Raw genomic sequence first — 19,325 nt, 5'->3', positions numbered from 1 at the left:
ATAAATATTCTCTACAAGCCTTGGGTATGGACTATTGACTTTTAAGTTTTTGGATGTGTTAAAAAAATGTAACATTGTTAACAGAAAGTTGACATCAAACTGGTAAATTTGGAAGGAGTCATCATAGACAACACGTGGCATGAGGCAATCTAGGGAAACAGGTCTAAATTGGGATGATATTTTTATGGAAATCTTATCCTAGAAACCAGGCTTCTAAAAGATTTTAAGGCAAAGTCTCTTTGTTGCAGTATTGGAGACCACACCATCATGCGTTCATATGTAGGAATTGGCAGTCAAACCTTGTAGTATGAAGGATATACTCGGTGTTTTGGAGACTGGATTTGGGGATGATGAGACTGATCTCGAGGAAGAGGCTGCTCAGTGTAAGGGGGAGAGATATGATCCAGACTGGCTGCATGCTACTGCCACATGGCAACGAGGCAGACAATTAGGCAAGAAAGCGCTTATACCAAAAGCACCTCCATATAACCCTCAATATAATTTTGGATTTATCCCCATATTTCTCCTAATACGACCCTTTAATATTATGCTTCTGCTGTTGCACAGCTTGCTATGTTAGGCGTTAAATCTTGTATTCAGCATTTTGGTATTTTACCCAAGAGAATTATTATAGCATTTACAACTGCTCAGATAGAAACAATGTTTGCCTTGATAGAAGATTGGGCCATATTATTCTGTAGTTTTGAAGGAAAGAGAGTTTGAAAATATCATTATCCTAACGATCCTTGGCTATAATTTTTTTTTTTTTTTTGAGTTTGGGACCGAACTCAGGGCCTTGCACTTGCTAGGCAAGAGCTCTACCGCTGAGCTAAATCCCCAACCCCACTACAAATTTTTCATTGAACATCCAGTGATTTTTCCAAAGGTCACTGCATCATAGCCTTTGTCTGGAGTGTTAAATATATATACAGATTGCTCCAAAACAGGTGATTTCGAGATCTAGGGAAGCTGTTTTGTCTTTCCACAGAATCAAGGAAATCCAATTTGGGTATCTGAATACTTGATTCGAAGATTGCCTTCTTCTCTTCCTGAAGATGAAACTATGAGCCCTACTATAACTGGGAATGGTAATCCAGGTTGTTTTACTCACCTTGTGGGACTATTGCCAGATCCTGGAGAGTACACATGCCAGTTCATAGCAATTCAATTGTTTTGCCAACCTTTTTCTCTACCTCCTGTTTGCGTGATGTTCCCTGTATAGTGCCAAATGGAGAAATGCCCCAACGGTATGCCGCCACTAACTTCTCTGTGTCGCATACCTTATGTTTTACTGTTAAGAACATAGTACCCTGCCCTGTGTATGGTGTGTAGAGCCACATTTCAACATTCAATATAATATAAGCTCTAATGTGAGCAATGTACCCATTTGGCATCTGGCCTCCTATTAGCTATTCAAAGGATAGATTTAGTTCAAGAACAAATTGAAGCACTGTGTCATATGACACAGCTGTCTTGTGTTTCCTCCCTTAGAGGTTTATGCATTACTCCTTTGCAAGCTAACTTTTCTCAGCCTTCTCAACAGAGCAAAGCAATCTTGAATTATATGAAAGGGAACTATTCCATGAAAGCAGAGCAACTATCAAGACAATTGCTGATGTAGATTGCTGCCTTAACAGCGCTAGGTTGGACCCTATCACAGATGAAGATTTTACCTCATGGATTTTCAATGCTTTCTCCCTTTTTTAAGCGTGGACTGGCATGTTTGCCTGGGGAGCTATTTTCCTCCTTCGATGGGTAGTATGTCTCTGGCTTATTGGCCATTTAAAAAGACAACATTCAAGAAACAAAGCGGTTGTTTCCCAGGCTATGTTCGTCTTTGAAAATGGTGCTTCTCCCAACATAGGGCTGGCCTCTTTAAAAGATTAAGAGTTCGCCCTAGATTATTTTTGTCACTGTCCATCCTTGTATCCAGCGATGGTCAACATTCCTCGAGTTCGGACCAACCTAAAACACGAGGTCCGGTGGTGGTATGGTTACACAACGATGAGTATGGCCGAGTGATCATCAGGAGAGACCTAAGACAGGAGCAATAAAAAGATTGGCGTGACATCCAGATCTAGACCAGTCACTTTATTAAACAAAAAAGGGAGAGAAGTGGTGAGCAGCATGGTAAAAGAAAGATGGTGCCGACATCCAGTCCCATGTGGTAGTAAAGACTTATCGCAGATGCACAAGCTTGTCCTCTTGCCAGGGCAGCCTTAGGATAATGAGGTGATCCGGAGCCCTCCTGTGGTGAACATTGGTACTGCGTACTGCACATGCGCGGAATTTGAACCTGGCATCAGTTGTATGGGACAGTTATGTGGTAATGAGGGACTCATGCTCCACCAATCCATGAAGGAAAATTAGCAGGAGTGATAGTGGGGTGATTCGTGCTGCACCAATCCCTGAAGGACAATTAGCATAGGCACAGCCTGTTGTCTATATAAGGCGAGAGCTTTTGCTGCTCGAGGTCCCTGTATCAGCAAAGAGATGGTCCTGCAATAAAGTCTGTTGAGAAGAATCTGACCATGTTGTGTATTCCTTGCCAGCCGAGGTTAATGTTATACTTCAGTATAAAAGTCTTAGAAAGATCAGGAATTGAAGACCCATTTCTAAACATAGTGAAAGAAACATACAGCAAACCTCTAGATAACAAACTAAATGGAGAGTAACTTGAAGCAATCTCACTAAAATCAGGGACTAGACAAGGCTGCCCAACTCTCTCCCTACTAATTCAAAACAGGATCCTATGTCATAGCCAGAGAAACCAGACAACATAAGGAGGTCAAAGGGATACAAATTGGAAGGGAAGATATCAAAATATCACTATTTGCAGATGATATGATAGCATAATTAAGTGACCCCAAAAGTTCCACCAGAGAAGTGCTTAACCTGATAAATAACTTCAGCAAAGTGTCAGGGTATAAAATTAACTCATGCATACCAGTAGCCTTTCACTCCTCAATGGATAAACAGGTTGAGATAGAAAATAATGACATCACAAACTTCACAATAGTCCCAAATTGAAGTGCCCGTCTCTACCAGCAAGGAAGAGGCGACACCCTTGGATTCTTCTTTAACAGCCTTTATTGCAGGAACAACTCATTGTTGATTCCGAGGACCCCGGAGAACAAAGGCACTTGCCTTAAGTACAATACAGACAGTGACTCTAAACTTGTCCTCTGGGGATTGGTGGCGTGGACATATCTTATTAACATGCTTATCATCTTTGGCCTTGTAAAATGCCAGAAGAAAGCTAAAGACATGGCTTAATGGTTGTATACCACAAATGACCAGTAGATGTGAGTGCCATCTTTAGTTGCTTCCAACATCTCCCTCTTTTATGTTTTATTTAAAAATGAATCCATTAGGTGGAGGTAGTGGTCTGGGAGAGATCAGACATGCCTATCAGAGTGCCCAGCTCAGCCATGGCAAACCACTTTTGCAGTTAGGACTTCACCCCAATGGCTAGAGATGACTTATGTACAGCACACTGTTCTGGGCTATACGTGTGTGTTAAATTTTAGGGGAGAAACTGGGCAGAGGGGCATTAGACCAGCGCAAATGTTCAAATGGGGTGTGGCCACATCTGTCTATGACTGGTCTAGATCCCGGTGTCATGTCAATATATGTCATTGCTCCTGTCTTAGGTCGTTCCTCTACAAAACTAAGCCTTACCCTTTACTGGAATTACCCTATCACCACCGGGCTCCTGTCTTAGGTTGGTCCGAGCCCAAGGAATGTTGCCTGTTTCTGGATACAATGACTTCACATGACAGAGACAAAATACGATCTAGGGCGAACTCTTAATTTTTCAAATAGGCCAGCCATACACTGGGAGAAGCACCGTTTTCAATGGAAGCCATACCCTAGGAAAACAATCACTTTGTGTCTGGCATGCTCTCATGGTAAACGGCAATAAATCCATAGACATGCTCCTCATCCCAAGAGGACAATGGCTCCCGAGGGAAACATGCCAGCCCAATCTTTGAAAAAGGAGAAAGCATTGGTAATTCACGAGGTGAAATCCCCAAACGTGATGGGTTCCATTCTAGTGTTGTTAAGGACATCAATCTGCATCAGCAATTGTCTCGATAATTGTTCCACTTTCATGGACCAGTTTCCTTTAAGATAATTTGTGATTTCTTTGCTCTGTTGAGAATACTGAGAAAGGTTAGCTTGCAAAGGAGTAATACTTAATCCTCTAAGGGAGGAAACAAAGGACAGCTGTGTCATATGATATAATGCCTCAATTTGTTCTTGAATCAAATCCATCCATTGGTTAGCTAATAGAAAGCCAGATGCCAAGTGGGCATTAAATTCCTCTTGTATCTCCAATGCCACTGCAGTTCTTTCCACAGTCTGATTGTAGTCTCAGCAGTCTGTACCTTATTAGTCATAGCAATCGCAGCTGTTGTTGCTGTAGTGGCTGATAGCACAATGACTGATATTATAGCTGCCATAATACCAAAATTTCTTTGGGTTCTTAGTAAATAAAGTATGGGAAAATTATCTGGATTTGTTTCTAGAGGGATAGGCACAAAAGAAGGAATATTGACCATCACTGTGGTATCATTGGTGCCATCCCAGCATTCAGCTAAATAACAGACTACATTAGAGTTATACAATTTAAAGCATTATCGTTTATATTAAAGCTTATCAGAAAAAAGAAAGGTGGTCTCACACATACTGAAGCACCAATGGTAGTATCATTCGCTAAAAGGCCATTAATCTTTACATTTACTAAACTTGTTTTGTTACTGGTCTAGTGGCTGAAATAGTATACAATGCAAAATCTTCACCTAATAATCAAGCAAAAGGAATTAAAGATGTGTATGCTCCCTGCTCATTTGATAATACCCATTGATATCAGGGCCAAAAATTATGCTTGCCAGGTTTATGTCTTTCTCAATCGTACTGAACATTGCCAAGAGGAGGGGAAAATTCAAATCCCGGTAGGAACTGTTTTGATCTATGGAATGAACTCTGACATGGGGTAAATTTAGGTGGAAAGGCTTGATAAGGGGGGCAAGTAGGTAGGACTCTACAACAGGTAGAGTCATCCAGTGTGTGAATACTTTGCCCCGGGGGTGATGGAAAACTACAATTATGCATCATAATCAAGGTTGTAATGTTCAACTTAGAAGAATTAATGATTGACGTGTCTCCACTGCTGAAGAGGCTCCTTGTATAATTTGACTCAAAACAGCCATGATGGGTCCAGTGCCCATAGCACTGTCACTCACAGGATCTAACCAATAAGCCAATATTGTCCTTCATAGCCATATATAAGGCTGGGAGGAAATTTTAAGAGTTAAATGTATGTAACAAAGAAAGATTAGTGGCAGTATACTGTTGGGGCAATTCTCCATTAGGCACTATACAAGGAACATCATGCAAACAGGATGTGGAGAAAAATGTTGGCAACACAGTAGAATTGCTATGAACTGGCATAAGTACTGGCCAGGATCTGGCAATAGCCCACAGCATGAGTGAATCAACCTGGATTATCATTCCCAGTAGTAATAGTAGGGTTCATAGTCTCATGTTCATATAGAGCAGGAGGCAGTTTGCCAGTCAAACGTTCAGGCACCCAGATTGGATTATCTTGATTCTGTGGAAAAACACAAACAGCTCCCCTAGATCTTGAAATTACGGGATCTGGGCCACACCATTCACCAGTGAAGACATCCTTCCACTTTATTCTGCATAAGTCATAGGATTAGTAGCAGCATGGCGATCTGCAGCAGAGAGGCCATGCACATCCAAAATTAAAAAAAAAAAAAAGAGTAAAAATAGCTAAAGACAACTGTTCTATTGGTGTTCTACCATAGGCATTTCCCCCTTTTTGTTTTTGTAAGAGCTCTTTTAAAGTACGATGTGCTCTTTCCACAATTCCTTGACCTTAGGGATCGTATGGCAATCCTGTAGTATGTTTGACCTGCATTGTTTGGCAAAATGCCTGAAAAGACTTTGCAGTGTAGGCAGGTCCATTGTCTGTCTTGAGACTATCTGGCTTTCCCCAGGCCGCCCATGCCTCTAAGCAATGACTAATGACATTACGAGCCTTTTAACCAGTAATCAGGGTGGCATGTATAATGCTGGAACAGGTATCAACAGAAACATGAACATATTTTAAATTTCCAAATTGAGATATGTGTGTGACATCCATCTGTCAAAGTTTTAGTGGAATCAGACCACGAGGGTTAATCCCCACCTGAGGAGGGTGCTGAAACTCCACACAATTCTGACAACATAACACCTCATCAGGAGCTGTAGCTCTAGAGATTTTAAATTTTTGTTGAAGAGTAAAAGCAGGAACATGAAACTTTTGATGAAATTCTCTAACGAGAGCAGCTGGAGCTGTATGAAAAATAAATTCTCTATGAGTACTAGCATCCACCAGGGCGTTATTACTGGCATGGGACCAGACAAAATAGTATGAGCTCGAATATGTTGTATGAAAAACTTATTTTTTCTGGCCCAAATCAATTTTTGTAATTATAAAAGAATTGACTCTGCAATTTTAAGTGAGCGCACAGCGTTAACTACATAAGCAGAATCAGAAATTAAATTAAAAGAATCATGAAATCTTTTAAAAACTTCCAATAGAATTTTACATTCTGTGATTTGGGGGGTGCCTGGCTTCTTGGACAAGAGTTCTATGAAAATATTATCTTAATTTAGACCTGTTTCTCTAGTTTGGCTCATGTTACATATTTTCTAGAATGACTCTATCCAAATTACCAGTTTTATGTCAATTTTTGTTACAGATGTTTTAGGTTTTTTTTTTTTTTTTTTTTTTTTTTTTTTTTTTTTTTTTTTTTTTCGGAGATGGGGACCGAACCCAGGGCCTTGCGCTTCCTAGGTAAGCGCTCTACCACTGAGCTAAATCCCCAGCCCATGTTTTAGTTTTTTAACCATATCTAATAACTTAAAGGCCAATAATCTATGACCAAGACATGTAGAGGATATTTATACATTTAAAACCAGTCAGAAGCAAAATTGAAGTGGTTACACATGTCTTTATTATATAGACCAAGCACCATATTTTTCCTTTTCTAGTTGTGATTTTGAAAGAAGCACCTTGTCACTTGCTAAATCTAATGACAAGTCAGGGATTTTTCTAAGAGAAACAGCCATCAGCTCCCATACCAAGAAGCTGAGGAGCTGCTGGCGCTTTTAAGATCAGCTCGCCAGATGCTCCATTCCCCCCCCCCCCTCGGCAGCTTCTCGAGCTGACCTAGGTTCCTTGCTGGACGTATAGGGCTCAAAAGGCTGATTGAAACTGTTTTTTATTCATTTGTTCTCAATTTAGAAATGTGTTAAAACCAAATCAAGGTGTGAACAACCGGCAGATAAAGTTTTTTACCATTTTTTTTTCTTTTGATCATTAAACATAAAACATTTAAACAATGAGAAACAAAAACCACAGACATAAACTGACAGTCATGGACAGCTTTATGTACCAAGGACAGACAATAGACAAAAACGGAAAAAAACTAGATGTGTCCAACTGAAGGGACCCAGATATCCTGCCTATGGAACCCAGAACCAGAAACAAGCATTTTCTCCAATAGGAGCCAGCAGAGAGGCAGGACGTCTTCAGCCTTTCTTCTGTTTCCAGGAGAGCTCTGAAAGTTTTTCTCTTTCTCCAAAGCATCTGTGGAGAGTCTGGGAGGACTGTTTTTCCCAAACCTATTCTCTCTCATATCTAGGGTGTAAACTATCTCTAGTCAGCGTCCAAAGACTGAAATATAACTCTAAATGAACCCATACACAAAAACACTTTACCATTACCTTGTCTCTTTTTTATTACAAGTTTTACTCATGCTAGCCCAAATCATCGAGGCCTTTTCCAGCCCATCTTCCCCCAATACGTCCCTGTTTTATGGCTCCAGGAGATAAGGGGATGCCAAAAGGTTTTATGGCCCCTGGTTCTTGGAACAGAGCTACTAATTCAGGAGAAGGGTTGGATCTTCAGGTCCTCCTTATTTTTATCCCGTCTTGTCAGAGTAAAAGTTGGTCAGAGTTGATGAAACATATGCATTTGAAACACATCTGGTTAGGCTTGGGCCAACCGGTTTCCAGGAATGCTCTCTGTTTTAACATTCACCTTTGGCTGTTGGCAGTTTTGCAGTCCTCAGGGCTTCTCTGCCCCCTAACCTGGGACAGTTGGACCATAGGGGCAGGAACTGGCTGCTGTGGGGATAGGATAAAAGGCACTCTTCATGTTAATGATGACTAAGGAGAAAAGTAACTTAATGCTGGAGACTGACTCCTCTCTTGGAATAAGGCCAGCAGACAAGGTAGGCTCCCTTAAATAGCTTCTCTTAATGAGCACTGTCTTTCTGTGAGCAAAAGTTGAAGGTCAGGCCTTCAACTGGCAGAACTCAAAACTTTCTCTCCTTCTGACATACTCTCTTGTTGCTCGTTAAGGATTTTCTGACCTGTCATAACAGCTTCTTCACATTGTTTATCTTCTAAGCAGGTACGAACCATACGCCAAAGCGGATTTGTCCCTGGTTTAAGCTTGCCCTATGTAGTTTCCTTATCCAGAGCTTTTCCTAACTTGTTCCACACTCTGAAATTGAGCAACCCTGAAACTATAAACCACAGAGCACAACGGTTATATTCATCAAAAAAACTCAACAGGAATTTCTTTTCAATTTTAAGCTAATGCTGACTAAGAAGCTCCTGAAGAGCTGACAACAGTGGGGTGGAGTGAGAGTTTCCCATGATTTTATGACCTTATTTACGACCAATTTATGAGCAGGGCGAGCTGGCCTGTTTATTTACACACGATCTTGTGGCTCGTCATTAGTGGGCTCTTCCCAGCAAATGCATTCATGCCCTGGACGGTGGCAATTCAGACAGTAGCAACACCACAACACAAAAAGAGTATAAGGCAAGAGTGTTAGTCCAACCAACAAAGGATCAAATAGGAAAGGCAACATTGCTGTGTTCCACAAACCCCTTTGCCTCTAAACCAAGGCTTTCATCATCTCTGCTTACTCCAGAGAACCTTATTGTCCTATAAGGGAAATTTTATAATCCCTTATTCAGGAGCCTTATCGTTCCGATTCTGGGAGCCTTATCATCCCAACTCCGGCAACTAATTTAACCTTATGGGAACTTACCAACATCCACAGTCCTGAGACTGAAAAAGTTCTGAATCCAAACGAGAAAAGATAATTTTCTCGGGTCCCAGTAAGGGCCACTAGTTGAAGCGCCCACCTCGACCAGCAAGGAAGACAGGACACCTTTGGATTCTTCTTTAACAGTCTTTATTGCAGGAACACCTCATTGTTGATTCCGGGGACCATGGGGAACAAAGGAAGTACAAAACAGACAGTGGATGTAAGCTTGCCCTCTGGGGATTAGTGGAGTGGAGATATCTTATTAACATGCTTATCAACTGTGGCCTAGTAAAACGCCAGAAGAAAGCTAAAGACACGACTTGATGGTTGTATACCACAAATGACCAATAGATGTCAGGGCCATCTTTAGTTGCTCCCAACATAAGGGTATAAAATTAACTCAAACATACCGGTAGCCTTCCTCTCCTCAATGGATAAACAGACTGAGAAAGAAAACAATGAAATTACACACTTTACAATACTACCAAATAATATAAAATATCTTGGTGTAAGTTTAACCAAGAAAGTGAATGATCTGCATGATAAGAAGTTCATGTATCTGAAGAAAGAAATTGAGGAAGATCTCAGAAGATAGAAAGAATTTCCATGCTCATGGATTGACAGGATTAATATAGTAAAGATGACTATTTTGCCAAAAGCAATCTACACATTCAATGCAATCTCCATCAAAATTCCTACTCACTTCTTTAATAGACATAGAAAGAGCAATTTGCAAATTCATTTGGAATAAGAAAAAGCCAGGATAGCTAAAAGTATCCTCAACAATAAAAGAACTTCTAGGGGAATCAACATACCTGAACTTAAGCAGATTTACAGAGCAATAGTGATGAAAACTGCATGGTATTGGTACAGAGACAGATGGATAGACCAGTGGAATAGAACTTAAGAACCCAGAAATGAACCCACACACCTGTCATTTGATATTTGGCAAAGGAGATAGAAACCATCCAAAGGAAGAAACATAGCATTTTCCAAAAATAATGTTGGTTCAACTGGAAGTCAGCATGTATGAAAATGCAAATTATCTCATTTTTATGACCATGTACAAAGCTTAAGTCAAAGTGAAACAAGGACCTACACATCAAACCAGATACACTCAAACTAATAGAAGAAAAGTTGGGGAAGAGTCTTGAACACATGTGCAGTGGAAAAATTTCCTAAACAAATCCCCAATGACTTATGCCCTAAGATCAAGAATTGATAAATAGGACCCCATAAAACAGCGAAGCTTTTGTAAGGCAAAAGACATAGTCATTTGGACAAAACTGCAACTGTCAGATTGGGAAAAATTTTAACCAATCCTAAATCTGATAGTGGGTAATATCCAAAATACACAATAAACTTAAGAAGTTAGACTCTAGAAAGCAAAAATACCCTATTAAAATGGGGTACAGTGAATTGCAAAACATTCTCAGCTGAAGGTTATCAAAAGGCCAAAAAACAACTAAATAAATGTTCAATATTCTTAATCATCAGGAAATTAAAATCAAAACAAATCTGAGATTTCACCTCCCAACATTCAGAATGGCTAATATATAAATCTCAGGTAACAGCAGATGCTGGTGAGGATGTGGAGAAACAAGAACACTCCTCAATTTTTGGTTTGATTGGAGACTAGTACAACCCTTCTGAAGGTTCCTCAGAAAATTGAACATTCCATGACCTGAGGACCCAGCTATAACTCTCTTGGGCATATCCCCAAATGACACATACAACAGTCAACATACAACAGTGAAATATATTCGACTATGTTCATAGCAGCCTTATTAAAAATAGTCAGAAGCTGGAAAGAACCCAGATGCCCTTCAACAGAGTAATGAATACAGAAATGTGGTACATCTTCACAATATTACTCAGATATCAAACAATGACTTCATGAAATTCATAGGCAAATGTTATGAACTAGAAATTATCATGCTAAGTGAGGTTACTCAATCACAGAAAAACACACTTGGTATGCTTTCATTGATAAATAGATATTATTCGAAAAGCTTGAATTACCCATCATGCAATACACAGACCACATGAAACTCAAGAAGGATGAACAAAATGTAGAAGCTTCACTCCTTCTTTAAAAAGGGAGCCAAAATGCCCATGGGATGGGACAAGAGGAAAAGTTTATAACTGGAAAGACCTGCTGTTCAGAGCCTGGCCCACATGTAGCCCATACATATACAGCACCAAAACTAGATAAGATGGATGAAGCTAAGAAGTGCAGGCTGACAATGACTGGATATTGATCCTTACTTAGAGACATAGCCAGAACATATCAAAAACTGAGGCAAATGCCATCAGCAAACCACTGAACCAAGAATCAGACCCCAGTTGGAGGAATTAGAGAAAGGATTGAAAGTGCTGATGGGATTAGCAACCCCATAATAATATCAATGCCAACAAACCAGAGCTTCCAGGAACCAAACCACAACAGAAGGAATATACTTGGTCTGACCCATGGTTCCAACTGCATGTGGCAAAGGATGGTCTTGCTGAGAAACAATGGAATGAGAAACAATTTTTCTTCTGACAAGGTTGGACCCCAGTGTAGGGGAATGTGCGGAGGTGTGGGGAGGCTGTGGGTGGAGATGTGAATTCCCTTATAGAAGGGTAGGGGGAAGGGTTAAGGGGCTTGTGGACTGGAAACCTGGAAAGGGAAATAACATTCGAAATGTAAACAGGAAATATCCAACAATGATATATATATATATATATATATATATATATATATATATATATATATATATATAGAGAGAGAGAGAGAGAGAGAGAGAGAGAGAGAGAGTGAGAGAGAGAGAGAGAGGTGGAGGAGGAGGAGGAGGAGGAAGAGGAAGAAGAAGGAGGATGAAGGGGAGGAGGAGGTGGAGGAAAAGGAAGAGGAAGAAGAAGGAGGATGAAGGGGAGGAGGAGGTGGAGGAGGGGGAGGGGGAGGAGGAGGAGGAAGAGGAAGAAGGAGGAGGAGGGGGGAGGAGGAGGTGGAGGAGGGGGAGGAGGAGGAGGAGGAGGAGGAGGGGGAGGAGGAGGAGGAATTGAAACAGAAAGAAAACTAAACTTCCATTCTTCCCCATTCCCCCTCTTCCTCAGCTGTTGTTTAGGCAGTCATGTTAGTGAGATGCTATAAGTGTAATTTCTGGTGTTACTTTGAGACACCATCTCATAGTAAACTTTAGTCTCTTACAATCTTCTTGCCCCGTCTTCTGTAATGTTCCTCAACCTTGAATAAAGTGACATTTTGTAGATAGAGCCACTGAGACTGGGCTTGAAATTTCTATCCTGCATTTTGAATGGCTGAGATTTTAACTGTGATCTTTGTTTCAGAGACTGTAATTAATACTGTATATAAGGACACATGGCTATGATTGTTGTTAGGTATGATACTGGTGTAAGTGGTAAGGGGCTGTATATTCTTGCCCATAACCACAGCTTCAATAGACTTATATATGTGGCTAAATTACCAGTACCATCCATATTCATTGAACAGGACTTAAGCAAAATTAGAGAGCTGTTGGCTATCACCAAGCTATTTATACCACTGCACTGCACTTTGGTTATGCTGCCATGTTGATCATTCTTTTTTACAGGCATGATGTGAACAGTCACTTGAAACTGACAAGAATGATGATTGTAATTACATGTTGTACTAGAAATTCGACCTGTGCGTGGTACATCTTTCTCTATAAGAATAGTGACTTTCTGATGGGCTGGAGAGTGAAAAAGTTAAATTTAGTCTTAACCAAACAAAAGGAAATTAAACTTTTTCCTGCTATAGCGTGTTTAATTAATTGAGGCAAAATAAATCTATTTATTTGATTTTGGGGAAATATAATTTAATAATATAATCCTAACTCCTGTTAAGTGAATAAATGTCAAATGTAGTTGGTAGCTGTCATAGTGTGTAAAATTGGCATCAGGATTTTAGCAATGAAATATTCTCTGCTTTATGCAAATGCATAGGAATAATGAACAAAATTATGTACCAAGCTTCATGCTTTAGGTAACTAATTGCATTTATTCAATTGTATCTAAGGTTATTTCATATTAACTAGGTCTAATGTACACAATAGTTATGATAAAATTATTAATTAAATATTAAAATATTTGGGTTATCAAGTATACATGCAAAATAAAATATATAAGAATAACCAAATTATTTGTGAAAAGAAAATGATGAAAATATTGTCTACATAAAAGCAGCCTGGAGCTATATGTCATCTTAAATTTTTATAGTGTGTTCTAGTGAGGTGTCCAAGCAGATAAAATTTCATGCCTTGAAAAACCAAGAAAGGGTTGGGGATTTAGCTCAGTGGTAGAGCGCTTGCCTAGCAAACGCAAGGCCCTGGGTTGGATACCCACCTCCGAAATAAGGAAAAAGAAAAGCAAAAAAAAAAAAAAAAAAAAAAAAAAAAAACTAAGAACCTAAATTTGATACCTACACTTATATGTTTGAATACTTCAATATCCACTACAACACATGCACACATAAAAGGTTACACAGAATATTAATAATGAGACTAATCAGAACTATAATAAGAAAGGAAAAAAAAAACAAAAGTCTAAGAACATTTTAAAGAAATAATGTATTGTATTGGCCTTAAATAGGAAATTCAACACATTTTCTTAGTACATTAATTACTCAAAGAAAAACTAAAAAGCTTTTACTTCATTCTATATGAAAGCAAAAACACATGAGATGGATTGTGTAAAGAAAGAGAGACCTGGAAACTGTAAAATTAATATAGTTAATTGCAGAGGAAAGAAACCGATATTTACCCTAGGTTCTATAAGTAATAATTTGAAAGAATTACTGCATAATATTAACATATTTAATCCAATGCATCTTACTATGATAAAGGAAAGAAAATTGGAAAAAATAATGCCTGAATGTAGTCTCAGCACCTAGAAGGTGGCAAGATGTCTCAAATTCAAAGATACCTTGAAATCCATGAGAAAATGATAGGTTGATTTTATTATGAAATAAGTATTGTAGTATTAGCTTAATAGTTAAGAGCACTTACTACTATTTAGAGCAAACACGTTCAGTTTCCAAGACCTATGAAGCCACTTGCAACCAGCTGTAAAAGCAGCTACAGGGGATCTGACATCTCCTGGTCTCCCCAAGTGCCTGTGTTCATGTGCACAAATCTATACATAGACGTTCACACATAACAGATCATTAAAATAAAAAATCATGAATGTATTTTCTGCACATATTATGAATACTAAGCATACTACATATCCAAACACAATTGATGTAAAGTAATAAGAATAGAGAAAATCGCAAATAGTATGAAGAGTAAATTAAGGATTAATGCTTACACCGTTCACTAAGCAAAAACACTAAATTTCACGATTGAATTGCAATGTATATGTTAAAAAGAAACTAGCATTTGAATTTATGAGTGAAACTATTTTAAAAATTAATTTATTTATTTACATTCCTGCCATTGTGCCTTTTCCCTCCCACAGTTCCTCATCCCATTCCACGTCTTCCTCCCTGACTCAAAGAGGATGCTCCCCATACCTTGCCAGGCACCATAAACCCTGGGGCCTCAAGTCTCTCAAGGATTAGGCCAGACCAGGCAGTCCTCTGCTATACATGTGTCAGGGCCTCAGATCACCTTTTTTGTCCTGCCTGATTGGTGGCTCAGAGTCTGGGAGATCTTAGCATTCCAGAGTAGTTGTGACTGCTTGTCTTCCTATAGAGGTTGGCCTCCTCTTCAACTTCTTCAATCCTTCCCCTAATTAAAGAACTGACAGAAGTCAGAGACTGATACCTTTTTAAAATATGTCTACCATTTAATTTTGAATGGTATAGTATGAGTTCTCATATAAAATTGTTAGCAATATATATTATTAGAGTCTTCTGAGATGGAAATTTGGCAGTATTTATACAAGTATTACATTACTTAACAGCCTTGACATCATTCCAACAATGTGTTTTGTAATTTACACAAAATATAATGTTAATAATCACCATTGAGTACAGTGCCTGAGTCAGTGTCCATGCTGATTTTCTGTAGCAAACTTTATTTAATGAAAATGAAAATAATCTGAACGGCACAACTAGATTATTATTTAAAGAAATGAGTATACTACCATTTATGAAATGCAATATATTCCATGATGAAATTCCGCATGCACATGTATTAAAGATATATTGTTAACTGAAAAACAAATGACAGAATAATGCATTATGTAATCAAACTTCAACAACAGAAGATTTACACATATTCTATAATTTTGGCAATGTTGAGTAAACCTGCTACAAGTGTAGGGGATGAAGGAGGATGAAAACTAGCAGTTCTGCGGTAATTTGAGCTACACAATGAGACCCAATTTTTAAAACAAATGGAGCAGAATTGAAAGAATATCTCCCAAATATTCTTGGTGGTTACATTTAGAAGTTTCAAGAAAGCAATTTATTCTTTGATAATTCCATACATGCATAACACATGTATGGAAGCCCTCTACACTCTAAACCTCATCCTCCCCAACCAACATAACCTCTTTGGACTAAACCCTCATATCGCGTGGATATCTTTATATTTTGCTTCATGACCCCCTGGGTATAACCTGAGCCTTTTTGGTGAACAAGGGCATGATGCTAAACATTTAAACACTAGTAAGACACCAGTGGCTACATCATCTTTTATTGTCCAGCACTGTCCTTAGTTACTGTGAATATGCAGGGTCAATATAATTTAGGGCCTGTTCAGATAGATGTAACTATTGCGACTTCCTGAGTCTCAAAACTGAATAATGCTCAGAAGACAACACCTCTCAGATCTCGTTACCTATTAATTAGCCCATGAAAGAAGCCAAGCCCTGAACATCACCTTATCTCTAAACTGGAAGTTATCTCCAATGGGTATTCATTTGAAAATAAAAACTTACTTTTCTCCAAGGGACTCTCACTGGGTACACAATTCAATTTTAAGGGTAGACTGCATAAAAAGCACTAAGGGTACTGAAAATTATCTTTGGAGAATCGTCTCATAATCCGTTAGGACATTTTCTTCACAATTTCTTTTCCTTTTTTAATTTGTTTAATCATCTATTAATGGTTACTCTGTATGATTTTGTATATATTGTTTCCTGGTTTTATGTTTCCTAAGAGTTCTCTAGTATGTTAATGGAAGCCTGGGTCCCTGTGTCTGTACCTGATTCTTTTGCCTTTTATTGGCTCTTTGCTATCTGCTTGTTTTGTTCTACTCCAGTTCATTAACATTTACTTTAATTTTGACCCTTGGATGATTTTTAGTTTTCTACTGAGAGTCAGAAAGAATGTAGATACAGGTGACAGGAGAGGTATAGAAGAAGGGGAGAAATAGAGGGAAGAGGAACCGTAATAAAATATATTGCATAAAAAAGTCTAATTTAAAGAAAAGAATTTTAAAAACATACTTTCTATGGCCTGTCCTTTCCCTTTTCTCAAAGTCCTAACTAGTTTCATATCAAAAGTTTTAATCACTTTCCAACTCTCAGAAAGTGATTTGTTTACAGCCAATCTGGAACTGCAACTATGTGGGTTAAGTTTCTGCACGCTTAAAGTAATGCAGTAGGAGAGTCTTTAAATGCTTTCAGAGACATCAATCATTGAGGTACACTGGGTATTTCACATGATGCATGTTACAAATTTTCAATGGGAAGATATACATTTTTGATACTTCAGTTTTCATGAAACACTTCAAGATCAAATTAAAAGTTGTATGGGATATAATCATGGAATAGGTATGTTCCTTTGAAATTTTAACAATTAACCAAATAATACTAAAATACCATTAATAAATCAGAATATATTGTATCCTTTCAGTATAAAGACCATGCTGCAGATAGACGTGTTTCTGTTTTTTTTTTGTTTTGTTTTGTTTTTTTTTTTTTTTGGGGGGGGGGAGTTGGGAACCGAACCCAGAGCCTTGTGCTTGCTAGGCAAGCACTCTACCACTGAGCTAAATCCCCAACCCAATATATTGTATCCTAAGCCCATGTCAACATGGCAATTAAGAAATAAAAGTAGATGTGTATCATTGGATAAAAGCTGTTTCTGGAGAGGCATTATTTTATTTCTGGGACAATTTCACTTCGTTGGTACGTGGGATAAATCAAAGTCTGTTAATGAAGGTCTTGCTGTAAAAGACCATTCTTTCAGTAAGGGACTCTCAAAACCTGTTGTAAAGAGCGCTAACATTTCACTCAATCATCTGAAGCAATTTTGGCAATGTCTTTATAACACTAAAATGACTGCACAGGAGTTAGTGTTCATCAATATCTCTGCTTCAAGCAGAATACTCATTTCATTGTTGGCATAACAAAATTTCAAAATCAGTTTCATGTAAATTAGATGATGATGGTGGTGGTGGTGGTGGTGGTGATGAAGATGATGAAGAAGAAGTCAAAAAAGAACTTTTGGGACAGAAAACAAAGTCTATCCTATTTTCAGTGTTTTTCCTATCTTTAGTGTATATAAGATCGACAGTGAAAAATAATCTATAGTAAGTTCTATGTTGAGAAGGAAGAGGTTTAAGCTCATCAATAGTCGACAAACCACCAGAAGAGAAAGCAAGTTTTGTCATGAGGAATTTATAATTATTCTACAAGTAATCATTATCATAACCATAGCAATGAATCAGTTCAATTTTGTAAGGCAGCAAACTGACTTTCAGTGTTTAACTAATATACATAAAGTTATCATGGACAGAGTGCAATCCATGGCTGTCAGTACCAAAGCCCATGGATTTTAGATCTTGGTGTCCTAGGATATTTAAAATGAATGACATAATGAAGGCAATGTACAACCCTGAATGTCTTGCCATATAAGTCACAAAGACGCCATCCTACATGTTGTGTATCAGGTTAGACCTTTTTTATTCACATGTATTCAGAGTTTCAAAGATTAAAATGGTTGAGGTTAAGAAGAGGACATTTTTCAAGCTGTATTTACCTCTCTAGTGTGCAGTTTGGTTTTGGTGGATCATTAAACAGTGTTTAATTTTATTTTATTTGTACAGGTGATAAAATTGAACTGTACAGATTAATGACCCTCAGTTGGATATTTCCATAATGAAGACACCATGCACTGAACTAGTGTAACTACCTTTTTCATTGACTTTCCTACAACTAAGCAAAAGTTAGGATACTCTATTCTATTTTTAGGGGTAAAAAGTGACTTGCAGAGGATACAAAAAATCTTAATAGATTTTCAGAATTTTTTTATTTTAGAATTTTTATTTTATTTTATTTATTCTTCATACATATATACAATGTACCTTGATCACACCTATCCTTAGCTTGGTTCTACTCTTTCCAAATACATTCTCTTTCCAGTTTCATGTTCTTTATATTTTCCATTAATCTTTTCTTTCTAATCCATTGGTTCACTGAGTACTGCCTACTGACATGTTCCCTAATCTTGTTGTCTTAATCATGTGCAGGACTTGTGCATACAAGTGTAGATGCACTGCGGCCATAGGTCCAATTACTGTGTCATGTCCAGATTGCTTTCTCTCTCTCCTCCCGTTCTTCCATCTCTTTTTCTTCAATGTTTCCCCAGCCTTATGCTCAGCATTCTTCTTCTAACGGTCTTAGCACTTGTACCCGTATCTGCAGTAATTGCTGCACAGTACACCTATACATTTGTCTGACCACAGCTCATGTAAGCTGTAATATATGGACAGAAACAGTAAGAATTGGAAGGCAGTTTGACAACATGGCTATTTAGCAAAACAGGAATAGTAGGATCTCCTCTCTGGCCATCGGAGCAATGGGAAAATTTGACCGTGTTTATACTATGACATCTGACTTTCCTTCTATAGAAGAGGCTTAAAATCAAACAAATAGTAGTCTCCTATTTTCATAAGATTTAGATATTTGTCTTCATAATTCTGTTTTTTCAATCGGGACAATGATAACTAGCTTTATCAATATACATGCCAATGTTGAAATTTTGCTCTTTTCATGCTTAAGTAAAGATCTAGTGTCAGTATATGTTATTCATCCCATTTTGTAACATGGATATTGTGAAAACTTAGAAGATAATTCATTTAATGAAGGTATCACAGGAATATACACATAGATTCCTTCAGGTACATATTTCATCAGTGGTACTATTGAAACACAAGTGATTTCAGGTTTTAATTTTTATATTGATTTCTATAATAGCTATATTAA

This window comes from Rattus norvegicus, chromosome Y (assembly GCF_021556685.1).
Source record: "Rattus norvegicus strain SHRSP/BbbUtx chromosome Y, alternate assembly SHRSP_T2T, whole genome shotgun sequence".
Lineage (NCBI taxonomy): Eukaryota > Metazoa > Chordata > Mammalia > Rodentia > Muridae > Rattus > Rattus norvegicus.
Note: the sequence above shows the minus strand (reverse complement) of the source record.